The 18,874-nt window shown below is 41.8% G+C and overlaps 1 long non-coding RNA gene across 1 annotated transcript; it reads left to right on the top strand.

Annotated features, from left to right (window-relative positions):
- LOC109224047 lies at window positions 4,528–6,105 on the top strand. The gene is made up of 2 exons (XR_002067688.1): window positions 4,528–4,798; window positions 5,755–6,105. It is a non-coding gene; the product is annotated as an uncharacterized LOC109224047 (long non-coding RNA).

Here is an 18,874-nt window from a genome sequence, read left to right as displayed (position 1 = left end):
GATATACTCAGGCGATACGGAATGAAACTAAATTCGAAAAAGTGCGCATTCGGCATGACCTCAGGGAAATTCCTAGGCTTTCTAGTATCACAGTGAGGCATCGAGGTCAACCCCGACCAAATCAAAGCTATAGAGGGGATACCAGAGAACTTAACCAACAAAAAACAGGTTCAGAGACTGACCGGTCGTATAGCCGCCCTATCAAGATTCATCTCGCGGTCATCCATAAATGCCACAAGTTTTTTTGGCATACTCAAGAAAGACAACGGCCTCCAATGGACCTTCGAGTGCGTCGACGCCCTGAAGGAGTTAAAGGCTTACCTATCATCACCGCCAATGCTTTCCAAAGTGGAGCCCGGAGAACGTCTCCTTATCTACCTAACCGTATCCGAAGTGGCGTTAAGTGCAGTCATGGTTTGAGAAAATAAAAGTACGCAATCTCCGTCTATTACATTAGAAAACCCGTAGTCGCCGCCGAGACGAGGTACACCCACCTCGAAAAATTGGCCCTGGCAGCTTCACAAAAGCTTATACCCTATGCCACCCCATCTCGGTAGTCACAACTTTTCCCTTGAGAAGCATTTTGCATAAGCCTGAGCTATCGGGCAGATTGGCCAAATGGGCCATAGAATTAAGCGAACATGATATCACTTACCAATCGCGAACGACGATAAAGTCGCAAGTACTTGCCGACTTCGTCGCCGACTTCAGCGCAAAAATAATGCCTGAAGTCGAAAGAGAAGCCTCCCACACCTCTCCTCAAATACAGGATCTATGGATTTTGTACATCGATGGCGCCTCTAATGCATCAGGGTACGAACTAGGACTCGTACTCGAGGTCCGGACAGGCGAAGTAATTTGCCAGTCCATAAGATGCCCCAACATCACTAACAATGAGGTCGAGTATGAGGCCGTGATTCTAGGATTAAGGCTGGCACTCAAGTACGGAGTGAGGCGGGTCATCCTACGCTTCGACTCTCAAATCGTCATCAACAAAGTCACAGGGACTATCCTGATGAAAGAGCAAAGGTTACAAAAATATCGATCCGAGATATGCAAGCTGCTGCTCGAGTTTGATGAATGCCAGCTTGACCAAATCCCTTGAGCGCAAAATATCGAAGCAGACGGTCTCGCCAAACTAGCGGCGGCCACTAAAAACATAAACGGAGAAGGAAACGTGGTCACCCTCCTCCACTCATCGATCGATCAAATCGAGGTAAGGACTATAAACCTAACTTGGGATTGGCGCAACCGTACTGTTACATACTTGTTGTGAGCACGTGATTTATGCCCTATATGAATTACTCCCATAATTTCAAAACAAAATAATTTCTTTTCATTATTTGCAATTTTGTGAATTTTCGTGGCATTTTCTGTTAATTGTTTGCATCTGTTTGTGCATGTTTATATTATTTTATTTAATGGAAAATACAAAAAATGTGTTGCATGTGCATTTAGGAGTTAATTTTGCATTTTAAGAATTATTTAGTAATTAAGTTATTTTATAAACAAGGAAAATCACAAAAATAGTCGTTTTGCACCTTTTAATTTTAATGTGGATTTTTAGTAGTTTTTCCTATTGTGGTAATTAATTTGCTAAGATAATTTGAGTAGGAATCAATTTAGGTTTATTTTTAGTTTTAATAAGGAATTAAAAAGAGTTAATTTGAAAAAAAAAGAGAGGAAAAGAGAAGAAAAGAGTTGAAATGGTTTTTGGGCCAAGTCCTTCAACTTTTCTTAAGAGCCCAAACGGATCCCCCCCAAACCGAACAAAACCCGCCCCAATTGGCCCAATACCCGGTTCAGCCCACCCCTTGTAAAATCAAACGACGATGTCTGGGGGGTTGGCAGATCTGGACCGTTGAATGGTTTTGATCAGACGGTCTTGGAACTGGGGGAACTTTGATTTAAAAATGTCTGAACCCGTCCCCCCCCCCCCCCCCCAATTCGTCTCCCACCTCAGTCGTCTCTCCCAATTCAAAGACCTGAAAGAAACCCTAGAGCCGCATGAAATTCCCACCGTTCCCCACCGGCGGCGCCACCTCCAAATCACTCTAAACTAACACCCCAGAGTCCCCATGATCCCCTAAACCGAAATTTGAAGGTTTGAAGACTCAGTTCTGTCTCTTTACTGTCCGAGCCCGTTTAAGTACTTTTCTTTTTTCTGTTGTTATCTTTTCCCCACTTTCCTTTCATTTTTATGTCCTATCTCATCACCTTCTGTCTATTTCTTTTCTTCTTGATTTCTTTTCGTTTTTTTAGTTCTCCAGAGTCATTTTCTTATGCATGTTAGTATTAAGTCATTTTAATTAGCATGATTCTATGTTTGCGTTGGTTTTGTTTGAATTTTCTATTTTCCTTTTGAGCCCAAGACCTCATGAGTCTTTATGACTCAGCAGGTCATTTAGGCCGATAAAATTTGTTTATTGGTTGTGAGTTTGGGTTTGTCTAAATTCAATTGGATTTGGACCCTGAAAATTTGAGGCTCAAGGCCTGGGCTATATGGACCTGTACCAAATTAGTCTGGGTCATTTTGACCCATTTTTGGCCTGGGGTTTCAGGGGTAATAATTAGGGGTTCAAAGGTTAGTTTGGGAACTTTGGCTTAGGGAATCTTTTAGTAACAGAAATAGGAAGCTTCTAGTGTGGGTTTTAATTGAATTTCAGACTTGTAGTGGCTTAGCTTGGCCAACAAGTCAATAATTGAGGGATTTTAAGCTAAAAAAGAGAACTCAAAAAGGGGCAAAGGGTAAAAATCAAAATCTGAAGTCTGCCCTATTTGCTTGCCTATAAAGGCATCTTATTCTTGCCTTGCAAGGGGGTTTTGGGGGGAAGAGCTAAAAAATCAGAAAAATCAAAGGCGGCTAAAAATTGAAGAAAAGTCACTGTTTCATTGAAACTCTTTGGTGATTTCTTAAGTTCTTACTCTCTGAAAAGATTTTTTGGTTCATATAGTTCAAAATGAATTAAAATTGGGTGTTTGAGGTTTGGTTTTGAAGCTCACTTTGATATTTGTTCGAGTGAGGCTGTGTCTATTGCTTCCATACTCCTTCTGGTTTAAGCTGATCCTGTTGATTCTGCTTACTACTGTTGCCTGCTGATAACTCATTCTCTTGTGGCTTTGTCCAATATTCAAGTACACAACTCTGTAACCTGTTGATTGTGAAGTGAGAACTTGAGGAATGAATCGAATTGAAGAATTGAAGCATAAGAATTATTCCATTTCTGTTTTCTGATTTGTTTTCTAGTTTACCTGACCTTTGTATATGTTAGTTTTAAGTGAATAACTTGTAGCTATTAATAGAATTGATATGGAATTCACATGCTGGACTTTCAGTTCATCCCCATGACTTTCCACATGTTTTGAATGACCTTTTGTTCATTAATATAGATCTAATGGCCTAGGTTCACTGCTATCTAATTCACCAGCATCATGTGTTAAAATCATGTTCATAATTAGCTCTAGTAGGCTTCAAATGGGGTGTGTTCATGCATAGTCAGTGTTCATGCGAAATTTTATGCTTATTTGAGATTTATTGAAAGGTTTTTAGTGTTGAGTGTTGGCCTTTGCTTGGGGATTTGGTTAACTATGGGCCAAATCAGCAAGTTTTAAGCTCAGCATTTAGTCTGTAAAGGATATGGTGCTAGCAAGTATTTATTAGCATATTAGATTCATGAAAGTTGTATTAGAGGTAGTTAATATCGTCTCCTTGAAGTTGGGACTTGAGTTGTTTTGGATTCATAGCTAGGCCTCTACTGTTTGGTTATGGTCTCCTTCATGTGAGTTGTTTCTCTTTAATTTGGCTCGAGGTTTATGTACATTGGGTAATTAAAAATGACTCTAAGCTTGTTGATTTGTGTGAGCACGTGATTTTTGCCCTATATGAATTATTCCCATAAATTCAAAACAAAATAATTTCTTTTTATTACTTGCAATTTTATTGATTTTCGTGGCATTTTGTGTTAATTATTTGCGTTTGTCTGTGCATTTTTTATTTCTTATTTAATTAATGAAAAAAATACAAAATATGTGTATTTGCATTTAGGAGTTAATCTCACATTTTAGGAATTAATCAATAATCAAGTTATTTTATAAAAAAAAGAAAAATCACAAAATAGTTTAATTTGCACTTTGTGCGTTAATATTTGATTTCAGTAGTTTTCCTTTTAATTTATTAGTTTTGATAATTATCATTTAGGTTTAGTTAGTGTTTTTGGGTCAATTAAGTTCTAGGAATTAATTTAGAGTTTTTATNGAACCCGTCCAAATTGAAGCCTGACCCGTCTCTACCCCATGTCCAAACGACATCGCTTCAATTCAGAGGCTCAAAGTGATCTGAGCCCTTAATCTTAGCTCATCCAACGGCCAGAAGTCCTTCCCCTCTCTACATATTAATGTCTGAAAACATAGCGACCAGTTCAGTTCCAAACACACCCTTATCTTTCATCCCTTTCATCTCTCTCGTTCTTCAAGCCCTAGCAGACCAGTTCCACCATTGTTACAGAGCAAAGGAGCTCCGTCCCCCCCCCCCCCCCCCAAAATCCGGCTCCACAACCTTCCTTCATCCCTGACCTTTAATTTCTCACCATAACCCCTCAGTCGTCACTAAACGGAGCCAAGTATGGACTTGAAAAGGAAAGAAGACGAAAAGAATTTTCCAGTTTAGGGCTGAGGATTAGAGTCGAAACTGGTCTCGTTCGTCCGTTCTTGATAAGAACGCATGATTGAGACCAATTTCGGCTCAAAATCGACGAGTCCGAGTGCCTTCAAGCTTCGTCTATTCTCAGTTGTTGAATAGGTACCCTCGTCTTCTCTTTTCCCCGTTCTTTTGATTCTTCATTCCACCATGTGTCTTCTCTGTTCTTGGTCAATGTTTGTTTGTTTGAATCAATTCCTGCCGGTAATTAAAGTAGGAGCATGCTAACTACGTTTGTTTAATTCCTGTGCTTTGTATTAGGTAGTTCTTGTTCTTCTTTTTGTTTCTGCTTTCAGCTCGAAATTTGGTTTGGTCTACAATGTCTGTTGGTTTGAGTTTTGGGTTGGGTTTTTATGAGTTGCTGAATTGGATTGGTTTTCTGTCAAATTGAAAGCCCAAAAGGGGTCGTGTGGTCTTGCTTTGCAAGCCAGACTTGGGCTGGGCAATTGGGTCAAAAGGACCCAAGTTGGTTTTCAGGGTAAGAACAGGGCTGAGGGGTAATTTGGGAATTTTGGGGTAAGGAATATTAGGATAACAGATTTAGAAGCTTCTAGGGAGTTTGGGCAGGGGTTTTTAATTGAATTTCAGGTTTTTGGTAGGTTAACTTGGGTAACAAGTCAAGAATTGAGGGTCAAGTAGCTAAAAATGATAATTAAAGAGGGGGGCAGAGGGCAAAGTTAAAATCCTAAGGTCTGCCCTAGTCCCTTGCCTATAAAGGCATCATAAACTTGCCTTTCAAGGCAGACCTAAGGAATGAAGAGCTGAAATAGAGAAAAAAAAGAGACGGCTGGATTGAAAATTAAAACACTGTTCCATTGAACATTTCTGTGATCTGGGAGTTATTTTTTGATTTCTGAAAATGGAGTTTGATGCTGGGGTCTGAAGTGAGCTAAATTTGGATCTTGGAAGGGTTTTAGCTTAATTTTTCTGCTGGTTGAACACTGTTTCATGGGCTTCATCTTGGGTTAATTTCACTCGTTCAAGTGATTGAATCTGAGATCATATTCTGGGTTGCCTACTGCTGCTATTCTCACTCCCTTTGTTATTTCGCTTTCCAGGTATTTCCTGATTCTATGAAAGATGAGATGCAAGTGTGAAAGTTGTAATTGCTTGAAGATTCTATAAATGAATGTTGTTCCCTTTAGATGTTAGCTATTTACTTGGAATTTTTGAAGTTTGGAGTATAGTGTAACAATGATTAACCTTACCTGTTCATTTTGATATAGTAGTAGTGCATTGTTTCCTAGGAAATCTATGCTGCATTTTGTCTTGATGAGAAACAGTTTTGCTGATGTGTAAGTAATTCAGAACATTTGAGACTTTTTTGGGTATATGGACTGTTGGTTAAGCTATTCATATCTAGTAGTATGAATGTATTCATTTATGTGTTTAAGCTCTTTTGCTCTCAACTGTTAAATTATCGAGTGGTCTTTTAAAGAGTTGAGGTGTGTTTAGTTAAAAGGGTGATTATGTATTCCTGAAATTGGAGTCTTAGGATTGCTATTCTAATTGGTGCACTTCCTCGATTTCTTAATAATCAACTCTGTCTGTTTGCTTAAAAAAATGAAGTTTGGCTTGGGGTGGACATGCAAGGTTTGGTTGTAAGTTTGAGTCAAAGTCATATGGATCATTGTGGTAAGCATCACAATTAAGCCAAATCTGCTTTCATACTGGCTCAGTTTGCTAACTCACGTTTACATTACCAATTTGACTTCATATCCAACAGATGCCATGGTCTGTTTTAAATTAAATTTTAGTCATTTGAATTGTTTGATTGTTAAGGTGTTAGTCGTTAACTTAAAAATATTAAGCATTGAGTTCGTTTGAGGTGCTGTGAATTGAGTCATATTTTCAATGTCATTTGGGCCAAATGAATCGATTGGTCAAGTAAAGGCATGTTCAGCTTCGAATCAGCTTTATAAAACTTGGGAATTGAATTCACTCCGTCTGCGTTAAATCATCCGAGGTGTGCAAATTTAAGGACTCGACCTGCAGTCCCATTTTCCGCTGATAGCCAGTTGCCCCAAGGACTTGGGCTCAAGATTGGGCCTGAGATGGAAATCAGTTACTTCCCTTTATGTGTATGGCCTTCGTAGTTTAATTTAGAAACCTTTGATTAGAATAATTCGAGGTGTGCCGTGCCGAACAAAGATTACAATTGTGTGGCCCTCGTTTTAATTAGTTTTAACTTAACCATAGAATTTGAGGCGTGCCATTAGAAATTTTCATGGCCCTCGCAAAGTTTACAACGCGTTGTTGCTTTTAGGTGCGTACTTTAATAATATTACCTTCCTAAACTCGGGTGTGCATTTCATGTGACCCAAATCCAAATCCTTATAACATTGAATAAAATGTGTTTCAGATTACGGGTGCATTTCATGTGACGTGATCCAAAGACATGTTTTAGACGACGTTAAATCTTCTTTTAAAAAATGAATTAAGCGGTTAAAAATAAAAATGCACATAGGTTTAAATTGTTTCTAAAATCAGATAGTTATGCCAATTATAACAGTTGAGCGATCGTGCTAGAACAACGGAACTCGGGAATGCCTAACACCTTCTCCCGGGTTAACAGAATTTCTTACACGGATTTCTGGTTCGCGGACTGTTTAACAGAGTCAATCATTTCCTCGATTCGGGATTTGAACCGGTGACTCGGGACACCATAAATCTCCCAAGTGAACTGTATATAAATTGTTACGAATCCCTCCTCTCTCTGAGTCTTCTAAATCATGAAGGAGTGTGCACTTCGTGTGACTTCTTTTCTGTTAGAGTCATATTCCAAATTTAGAACAAGGTTCGGACAAGTTGCAAAGCTGGCGAAGCTTCTGTATTCCCGGTACGCTGCCCCCCCTCGGCTCGAGTTGTCCGCTCGAGTAAGCCAGGTCTAGTACAATAAACCCAGGTTTTAAACCTAGAATAACTCAGCCTCATGCCGGATCCCTAGTAAGAGCGTTTGTTGCATCACGTGCAAATGGGGGATCGGGGCTAATACTCTCAAAACGACCTGCCGGGTCGTTACATCGAGGAACGACTAAAGTAGAAGGTAGGTCCTCGATGAAGCCGAAGAACGGAGAGATATGGCCTACATAAGGATGATTTCCCAAAAACAACAGGCAGAATGCTACTATAGCAAAAAAATCCAAGGTCAGACCACAAAGTCGGGGACTACGTGCTTAAGACTAAAACACAAGCAAGCAAAAACCCACAGGAGGGCAAATTGGGAACAAATTGGGATGGCCCATACAAAATCGTGGCAGCAGCAAACAAAGGGTCATTTCAACTAGAAACAGTGGAAGGAAAACTACTACCAAACAACTGGAACGTCGCCCACCTCAAGTACTTTAACTTCTCACGAACAATATTCTCCGAGCTGTACTCCTTTTCCCTCACCTGAGTTTTATCCCAATTGGGTTTTCTCGTGAAGGTTTTTAATGAGGCGACAAGGAGGACATTTCAGGCTAAAGTACGAACAGATGAGGACGCAGGTAGATTAGTTCATTGCCCAACCTCTCAATACTTCTCCAGGTCGACCAATGAAGGGACTAGATAGACTAGGACTGGAATCCCAGCCCGGAAAATGTGCAAATTTCTCCAATATATATAAGCAAAGCAAAAGTACATGAAGTTCACCCATGTTTTCGCCAAAACAACGCTGCATCAATTAAGAAAAACTCACATTCGAGCTCGTTCGAATTAACTAAACATTCGACCTTGTTCGAATCAACTCACATTCGACCTCATTCGAATTAACTCACATTCGACCTCGTTCACCTCGTTCGAATCAACTCACATTCGACATCAGTCGAATTAATTAAAGTGACATTCAACCTTGTTCGAATTAACACACATTCTACTTCGCTCGAATCATCTCATATTCGACATCGTTCGAATCAATAAAAGTGACATTCAACCTCGTTCGAATTAACTAAACATTCGACCTCGTTCGAATTAATTAAAGTGACATTCGACCTTGTTCGAATTAACTTAACATTCGACCTCGTTCGAATTAATTAAAGTGACATTCGACCTCATTAGGATTAACTGAAGTGACATTCGACCTTGCTCGAATTAACTTACATGCGACCTAGGTCGAATTAACTTACGTTCGACCTTGATTGAATTAACACTTACCAGTCTCAACCATTTCCAAAACCAAAATTATTATGATTAAGGCGACCAAATGATAGAAGCACACAAGACCAAGCAAAGAAGATTTAGAGACGAACAAGCAAAAGTATTTCATACTTCAAAAAATATATCCTTTACAAAATCTAAATAGACGCCTACAAAAGTATGCACAAAAATTACAAGTGAATAATTACTTAGCAGCGCCATCTCCACCATCGCCATCTCCATCAGAGTACGTACCAGGCACCCTTCTCGATCCCATCCAAACCCTCCTCGCCATCACCAGTCCCCGGTGTAGCAGGGTCATAACTACAGGCGACCCGGGAATCACGCGCCTTAGCACGAGCATCCTCAAAATCAGCCTCAGGAACTCTCACTGCTGTCATCAAATCCCTGAATGTGTCTAGCTGGGCCTCGACGTGGATCCACTTCTCATACAAATCCCGCGGAACATCGGGATAAGCAGAAGTGTGAGAGGAGGACGACTGAGCGAACAATTGCATCTTCTCGGCCTCGAGATCAATGATTTGATCACCAAGGTTCGACATTTTTTTTTCTAGCCCCCCAATTTGCTCGTCAAGCCGTGATTCCATGAGCCTAGCCGTCTCCAGGTCGTTTGCTCACTCGGATCAGAGGACACAGGTCGCACCCTCCAAAGCCTCCATTTTTTCCAAAGCCGCCAACCGAGTCAGCTCGACCTTCTCCAAATCCGCCGTCTTCTCGGCGACCTTGCCACTCAAAGTATCGTCCCTGATCGAACATTGCTCAAGTTTGGCCCGCAAAGATACCACTTGGGTCTTAAGTTCCGTGCATTCGGCCTGAACTCCCTTGCTCACTTCGAGCTCTTCTTCCTTATCCCTCAATTCCCCTTCGAGGACGCTGCACTAGGCGATTACTCTCACCAGCTCGTCATTTGTCTGCTTCAGTTCTTCCCAGATAGCTTGGAAGTTTCCACTCTGTCCGAACCGCCTACAGATTTCACGATGCTTGCTGCGATATTCACGATACTTCTTCTCCATCTTATCGAAAATATTTTTAAGCCTTTACTCCCGGCGAAAACTCTCAATCTCCAACATGATAGTCTAAAAGAATACACAAAAGAAAGGAGGAAGAGAACCAGTCTGTCGAAAAATAGCGTGCAAAGCATAGAAACTGGGAAGGGAGGAAGACTTACTCTAAGGGCAAGGACGGCAATGCCCGACGACAAGGCGGCATCATTCATCTTCTCGAGGGTCTTACCTTCCACATCGGAGAAAAGGGGGCCCAAGGAAGGGACCACTTCCTCGGTGTTCACCGGCAGGTCGCGATCCATGGGGATCGCGATGTTACGAGTGGACCCTACCTACCTCACCTCCACCCGGGTGAACCCCTCACTCAGCATCCGCACCTCTTCGGGGTCAATATCAGAGCCGGTTTCATAGTCATCCTTGGCAATGCTGTTGCCTTTCACGTCGGCCGATGAGGGAACATCAACCGGTACCGAAGATGACGGATCACTTCTCAGTACGTTGCCACCGACCTCCACAGACGGCCCTCCAACTTCACCCTCAACTTCAGGAAAGGCTGCACCTTCCACCACTCCCGTTGACGGTAGAACTTCAGATGATGGATCCGCGTCGCTTTTAGGTGCAGTAGTTATCGACTCTTGGCCGTCCCTTAAAGAGTATACTACCCAAGCCGTACCGTCACTGACATCCACCGATCGTTTTTTTCGTGGGTTCAAGCTTTCCCCGCTCGATGATGTCTCATCCGCTAATTGCAGCATAGGAAAAGTCGAAGTCCCAGATGTTGAGGCTGTCGATGGCCGAGTTGGTCACGCCGAAACCCGAGGCTGAATGGGGGCATACGATCGGGAATTCTTGGACGTGGTTGCAGTTGGGACGGATTCGGTTGTAGCGGCCGCCTGACGGAACGGAGGAGTAGCAACCTTTACCTTCCTCGGACCTCCCCGTGCTGATAAAAAAAAAGAGGAAAAAAGTCGGGATCAGCCCCCGGACAGGTAAAAGGAGACCTGCAAAAATTTTCGTTTTATATAACAAAAATTAATCCGACTTACAGGAAGCTTGGGCTCGAATTTATAGTGGAAGGCCGACCATTCGCGGATCCCTACTGTATGAGGAAGAACTCGGCTAACCCACTCTTGAATATCTTCGACCAAAGGAGGGGATTCAGCCTCCGCTGCATAGAAAACGAAAATGAGATACAGTATAACCAAAGTCGACTAGCACAAAATGCAATAAAAGAAAAAGGTGCTTACGCGCGTAGTTCCAAAGCTCAGAAAACCCGTTCGTATTTTCCACCACGTCCTCGGTTTTGACGTAGAGTAGTTGAGCCAAAACTAGTGGTTGGCTTTGTAGTCCATTTTCACCACAAGACATTTCTGCCTCGGTGGCGAAGATGTAACATCGACCCCCTATGGAAACTGGGGGCAAAGAGATGCATCAAGTGACGAATAGTCACCTCGACCCCGGCCAACTCCGCAAACTTTGAAATCATGCGGATGAGCTTGTAGATATAGGGGGAGAGTTGAGCCGGGCACACCCGGTAGTAGCGGCAAAACTCTTCGGCCAGGGGAAGGATAGGAAAAGAATAACCCACGAAGAACGGGTATGCGTAGAAGGTGTAGTACCCAGGGCGGTGTATTTGCACCACGTCGTGCCCCGCCGAGATGAGGTCTATATTGGCGGGAATTTCAAATCTAGCCCTAAACTCAGTAATGGCCGCCCCCTTCATCAATGACTCTGAAATTTCGAGGTCATCTTCGGGCAACTTGGAGAAGTTAGGCCTAGCCTTCTCCCTACGGGGGATTATCTCCTCCACCGTGGATATCTGTCCTTTTCAGCAACCATGGCCACCCTATCATCATGGGGAGGCTTGCGAACTGCCAGGGGACTGGATTAGGTAATCCCTCTGAAGTAGTTGGGTTAACCATTTTTGCTCGTTGTGCTATGGAGAAGATGCAAGAGAAGAGGAAGTATGAGCACCAAAAATTAACAGGACCGGTGAAAACAGGAATGCAAGAATGAAGGTAATAGCAGGAACACTAAAAGAAGAAGAAAGAAAGATATAGAGATTCGAATGCTTGAAAACACAAAGGATCAAATAGAGGGTTTTCTGTCCCTCTTTATAAAAATCCAGGCACCTTAATCGAGAACATAAATCATCGCTGCAAAAATATCGAAACGGTAGAGGCACAGAAAGAAACGTAATGCATCGGAAAAATGCGTAATAATGACGCATGATGTCATGATGTCATTCTGAACCAACATAACTATAAGTTATGGCTCACAAAATGCCACGTTACCACCTTGCCAAGAACTTTATTACTCGACCTTCCCACCTAAATCTCTCAACTACGACTAGTGAAGTCCGCTCATCGAGGTCATCTGAGAGACGACCTCAATAAGCGGAGGGACTAACTGTATGGGTCAAAATCTGACTAAGGATATTCAGCGCGACGTGGTATTACTAGAAGTAATTTGGCCGAGGTCGACAAATGACTAATTGGAATTACCGCCCAGCAGTCGATCATGGCCGAGGTCAAGCGTCAGAAGGAGCAGTAACGGCTACTTTAGTAACAGGATTTTTTAGGGAATATTCCATTGAATATTCCTTTTGTTTGTACTTTTAGGGTTAATCAGGGGTATGTCCCTTATAAATAGAAAGAGAGATTAGGTGATAGGTATGTAAATGTTCTCTGATAAGAACACTTTATGAAAAGCAGACTCTCTCTAGATTGAATACAAACACTACCTTTCTGAAGAGATTGGATCCTCTATTATTTCGCACCTTTTCCATCAAATCCAAGAAGGGTCCAAATATTCTAATCTTTATCTATCATTCATCATTGTCAGAAGGAGGAACCATCCACCTCATTCAATGTTGGGTTAAACATTCTCCCTATTTACTCTAGTGTCATTTATTATCATTTATTGCTTCTTATTTCTTTCTCATTAATGGCCTCAAAACATTAAATACTCATTGCATTTGATATGCCATTAATATTGCATTGTGTTACTCTCATTAATAGGTTATAGATTAGAAGTTATTATTATTAGCTAAGTTTAACCCCCACATCATGTACATTTGATTGGTTCAATCAAAGATCTACATTTTTGGTCAAACAATATACTTTATATTTTTGGTATTTTTTATCTTCGTAATACATAAGAAATTAGAATAATGTTGGTGTGCGTCACCAAACAGCTAGCTTTCATTTTCTTGGCAATTGGTTTATTAATTAATCGGGAAAGGGTAAAAAATATCCCTATGCAAAAGGATTATTGTGATGACCCGGCCCGTCGTCACGTGAGTTACCGCCTCGTTTTCCCCATTTTCTGCTTCCTTGTGTTTCATTATAGGAGTCTTGGGTGAATGATTCGATTTGGATTGGTTTTAGAAGGAAATGAGACACTTAGTCTCGTTAAGGAAGGTTTGAATTGGAAAAGTCAACCGGATGTTGACTTATGAGTTAGAGGACTTGGATGTGATTTCCGGTGATTCGGTTAGCTTCTGGGGATGATTTGTGACTTAGGAATGTGATCGGAATTTAACTTGGAGGTCCGGTGTAGAATTAGGCTTGAATTGGCGAAGTTAGTATTTTGGCGAATTCCGGTTGATAGGTGAGATTTTGATCCGAGGGTCGGAATGGAATTCTGAGAGTTGCTGTAGCTTCGTTAGGAGATTTTGGATGTGTGTGCAAAATTTCAGGTCATTCGGAGGTGTTTTGGTCGGGTTTTTGATCAAATGCGTAATTCGGAAGTTTTAGAAGAACTTAGGCTTGAATCCGATGTAATTTGAGGGTTTTAATGTTATTTGTGGTTTTTTGATGATTGGAGCAAGTTTGAATGATGTTTTAAGATAGATTGACACTTTTGGTTGAGGTCCCGGGGGCCTCGGGGTGATTTCAGATAGCCATCGGGATGGATTTTGGAGTTGTGAAATTGCTGGTTGCTGATATCTGGTATTTCCGCATCTGCGGAAAAGGGGTCGCATATGCGGTTCTGCAGATGCGAGGGGCTGGTCGCAGGTGCGAGTTCCTGGGGGATTGCTGTTTTCGCAGGTGCGGGCTTGGAGCCGCATCTGCGATGCCGCAGATGCGGTGGAAGAATCGCAGAAGCGAAGGTAAGGCTATGGTAATTTCCGCAGAAGCGGACAAGAGGCGCAGAAGCGATGTCCACAAATACGAATACCTGACCGCAGAAGCGGTCCTGCGCGAGATTGGGAGTTCCGCAGAAGCGGATGGAAAACCGCAGAAGCGGTAGTCGCATATGCGGTAAGGTAACCGCAGATGCGGAAATGACTGTTCAGAGAAGGGTTTTAAAGCTCATTTTGTTCCGCGAGCTTAAGTTCATTTCCACCATTTTTGATCGACCTTGAGAGCTATTGGACGGAAATTGAAGGGGATTTCGATTAGGTGTGATTGGAGGTGAGTTCCTTGACCTTAATACATGATTTAATGGTAGAATTAACATAGAAATTTGTGGAAATTCATCAAAAGAGGGTAAAGCTAGGGCTTGGAAATTTGGTATTTCAAAGTGGGATTTGATGGGTCATTTGGGCTCGGATTTGGGAGTTTTTGGTATGTATAAACTCGTGGTGAGATGAGGAATCCGATGATGTTAATTTTCTGATTTTTCGATAAGTGGGACCGGGGCTCGGGTTTTGCAAATTTCGTGAATTTCGATATTTTTCGAGTCTTTTTGATTGGGTTATGTTCCCTTAGCCTATTGTAACATATTCGTTGTGGTTTTGACCATATTCGACGCGCGAGGAGGTCGATTTGTGAGGCTAGGGCATAGCGAGCTTGGCTTTTGGCCGGCTTGAGGTGAGTAATGATAGTAAATGATATCATGAGGGTTTGAAACACCGGATTTGCACAATGTAGTGCTATATTGAGGTGAAACACGCGTTCAATGACGAGCGCGGGGTTGTTTACTACTGGGGATTGTGACTTGGTCTGTCCCGTTTGATATTTTACCACGTATTTGACTGAGCTCTTTTGTTTATCACCATGATTTGGGCTAGTTGCCATGTTTGGGGCATCGTGCCGACTTGTAGAACCCTTAGGGGTATTATGACGGATTTTCCTCACTTTACCTATTGAAAAATCACATCTTCAGTCATGTTTCTATTTGTTTAAACAATGAGAACCGGTTTTATAAGTGTAAATCCTAAATGAGGGAAATATGTGGGTTGAGACCCCTATCTTATACTATTGTGTACTAAAACGGCTGAGAGGGGTTGAGAGCCCAACAGTGAGGATGTTATATATATTATGGATCGGGCTGCACGCCGCAGCAAATACTTATATGGATCGGGCTACACGCCGCAGCAAATGTTTATGTGGATCGGGTTGCGCGCCGCAGCAATATTGCGCTTGAGCTGTAGGAGCCCCTCCGGAGTCTGCACCCCCACAGTGAGCGCGGGTACCCATATGGATCGGGCTGCACGCCACAACGAGATATGGATGGGGTTGCACGCCGCAGCGAGATGTGGACTGGGCTGCACGCCGCAACAGTTACTGTATGATATTATTCTGAGAGTGATCTGAGAGAGATTGAGCCCGAGGGGCTGTTATCGTGCCGAGCGATTGATACTCAGCCCGAGGGGCGATTCTTACTATTTACTACTTAAATGCTGTTTTACCTGATTTACCTGTCTTTAAAAACTGAGATTTCATTTGACTTTTTCACGGATTTTACTGCTTTAAGTAATTTACTACCTGATATAGAACTGCCTTGTGCTGTTATGTGTTTTCTTATCTTCGGTTATTATTTATTATTATTATTCACTGGGTCGGAGTACTCACATTACTCCCTGCAGCACCATGGGAAGTGAGTTTGAAATGAGTATGATGGGCGAACTAAATTTCTTCCTAGGCTTGCAGATCAAACAAAGTTCAAATGGAACCATGATTCATCAGCAGAAGTATACAAAAGAACTAATCAAGAAGTTTAAAATGGAAGACTCTAAAGAAATAGATACACCTATTGCAACTGCCACTAAATTAGATATTGATGAACCTGGTTCATCAGTTGATCAAAAGTTGTATAGGGGTATGATTGGTTCACTCTTGTATCTTACTGCCAGCAGACCTGACATTGTTTTCAGTGTAGGACTTTGTGCTCATTTTCAAGCTAATCCTAAAGAGTCTCACTTGACTGCTGTCAAGAGGATATTGAGATATCTGAAGGGGACTACTGAATTGTGCCTATGGTATCCTAAAGGTAGTAATTTCGATCTAGTAGGTTAGGCTGATGCTGACTATGCAGGTTTCCTAGTGGATAGAAAAAGCACCTCAGGTATGGCTCACTTTCTTGGTTCATGTCTTATATCATGGGCTACCAAGAAACAAAATTCAGTAGCCCTATCTACTGCTGAAGCTGAGTATGTGGCTGCAGCTTCTTGTTGTGCTCAATTACTGTGGATCAAACAACAATTAGTAGACTTTGGTATAGAAGTGGGATGCATACCAATATTCTGTGATAACACTAGTGCTATAAGTATGACAAAGAACCCTGTTCATCGTAAAAGGACCAAGCACATAGATGTTAGACACCACTTCTTGAGAGATAATTATGAGAAAGGATTAATCTCAATAGAATTCTGTGCTACTGATAAACAAATAGCTGACATCTTCACCAAAGCACTGAATAGGGAAAACTTTGAAAGGAACAGGTTGGAATTAGGGATGATTAAGATCACCTAAAAGGAACCAGTTCAGAATGCAATGAAAAAAAAAAAAAAAATAAAAACATTTTTGGTTAGAAGTTCTGATTTTATGTAAATATCTAGACTAATTCTTACTCAGTCTCATACTTTAATCAGTATACTCCTGTGACGTGTGTTTATATTAATACATTGATCTCTTACAAAGTTTTTTTCTATTCTGATATATGAGGCATAATCAAGAGGAGTTCTACTTGAAGAACCTGGTTCATCAGTATATGCTCATGAGAAAAGGTCAGGTATGTTTCTATACTTTGCACAATTAGAAAAATAAATATTCCAATTATGAGCAGAAGTCCTATCCTAACCAAACTCCTAAAAATCTAACCGTTGTGCATTGAACCAGTTTCATTCTCTTCGAATTCTAAATAAAACGGGATTATCTCCTTAAAACTAGCGTCGATCAATTACCTCTTAAAGACCGGAGTCCTAATGAGATTAGATCCCTGATTGACCACTACAAAAGACTGCCATTACTGCACCTAATCATACTCTACTTTAAATACACTCCACATATTCCTACTACACTCCATAACCATCATTAAGTGTTAAACCCCTGATCATCCTCCATCTCTCCAAAATTCTTCAAAATTCCCAAAAATCCTCCAGAAATTCTCCGCCATGACTAACTCTCAAGAAAATCCTTTAACTCCCCCACCAGTATCTCCTAATACATCTTCATCTGTACCTCCTAGCGACAACCCTAAACCAAGATTCCGCAGGCAGAAAATGTTGGCTAGAAAGACTGTTGCTACTGGTGTTTTGAGAACAGCTCTCAACGAAAAATTGAAAGCGAGTCAAAGAGGGGGAAGCTCTGAAAATGAATCATCTGACTCAAGTTCTGAGTCTGAAGCTTTTGTCTCTGCAAGCGATGGAGAAGAACGTGGGTCTTCTGAATCAGACAAAAATCAAGAAACTCCTAAAGAGGTAAATACATGCTATGTTTTTTCTGATGTAGTGGAGAAAGTAGATGATAGGTTTGTGTTAGTGGGATCTGTGAGAGATGTAAGTGAGGGAGAATCGAAGAGGAAGGGAAAGAAAAAGAAAGGTGAAATTCTTGCAATTTGTGGAGGAGTTGAGGAGAGTGGCAACAAGCCAGGGGGAAGTGAATTTGGAGAAGCTGCTGAAGGTCTTGTGAACCTGAGTGAACAACAAGATGGACCTAGTTCATCTGTGGAAGAAACCTTGGCTGACATTCTGAAGAAAGTTGGAGAAAGCTATGATCACAAGAAGCGCAAAGCTTCTTCTCAAAAGGCTCCAACTGCCTCTAAGCCAACAAAGAAGAGCAAGGTGTCATCTCCTAAGTCTACTGTCCCTTCAGCACCAAAGGTGAAAGCTACCAAAAGCAGGGTAAGGCAAAGCGAGGCTGAGTTGCAGAAAGCCTTAGAGGCAAGCAAGAAAAAGAACAAAGAAAAGGGAAAAGCTAAAGTTCTGGAAAGTTCTGTGGCTGCAGAAGAAGAGGAGGAAGAGATGGAACTGGTCCATCGGGAGAGAGGTACAACTGAGGAGGTTCCCACTCCTAAACCTAAGAAATCCAAGACTTCTAGCAAGAAGTCTTCAGAATCTATCTCTGATGAACCCTCCCTGGCAAAAAGAACCAGGTCTGCAGTTAAAGGAAAACAAGTGAAAGTTCCTGAAGAAGAAGAAGCTTGGAGTGGAGAAGAAGAAGAAGAGGAATCTGAGAAAGAGCAGGACAGGTTTATCCTTTTTGGAAAAAGAAAAATATTGAAAGGAAGAATTCTGAAAGCCCTGGAGGAGCCAGGCATGAAAAGATTGGTTGATGCACTGGAAGCACAGGGTTGGAAGGACATGGTTCTTCAACTGGATGGCAGGCTTGCAAGAAAAGAACTGATAGAGTTTATGGCGAATGCCACAGTGGTGAATGGGGTTGTTACAAGCCTGGTGAGAGGAGTAGAGGTGCAGTTTGATGCACCTAAGTTGGGAAGAATTCTAGACGTACCCTGTGAGGGATATGATGATTATACTAGGCAAAGGTGGCCTTGTCTAGATTCTCTCCCTTCTGCTCTCCAAATCACCCGGAATTTCTGTGATACCAAGTCTGCTGAAGAAGTGCCTGAGGCTAGGTTTGTGCAAAAGAGTGAGATGAAGCCTGAGCACAAGGTGCTATTTGAATTTGTGAACAAGTGTCTGCTGCCCAAACAGGAGAGAAGGCACACTGCAAATTATATGGACCTGGTCCTTCTGGAGTGTCTTGTGACAGGAAAGCAGATTAACTGGCCTAGTTTCATTGTCAAGCTGCTGGATAGACTGATAAATGGCTCCAAGGCCCATGCCACTCCTTGGCCAAGTTAGATG

Source organism: Nicotiana attenuata, chromosome 3 (assembly GCF_001879085.1).
Source record: "Nicotiana attenuata strain UT chromosome 3, NIATTr2, whole genome shotgun sequence".
NCBI lineage: Eukaryota > Viridiplantae > Streptophyta > Magnoliopsida > Solanales > Solanaceae > Nicotiana > Nicotiana attenuata.
This window is presented reverse-complemented; position numbering and strand designations above follow the sequence as displayed.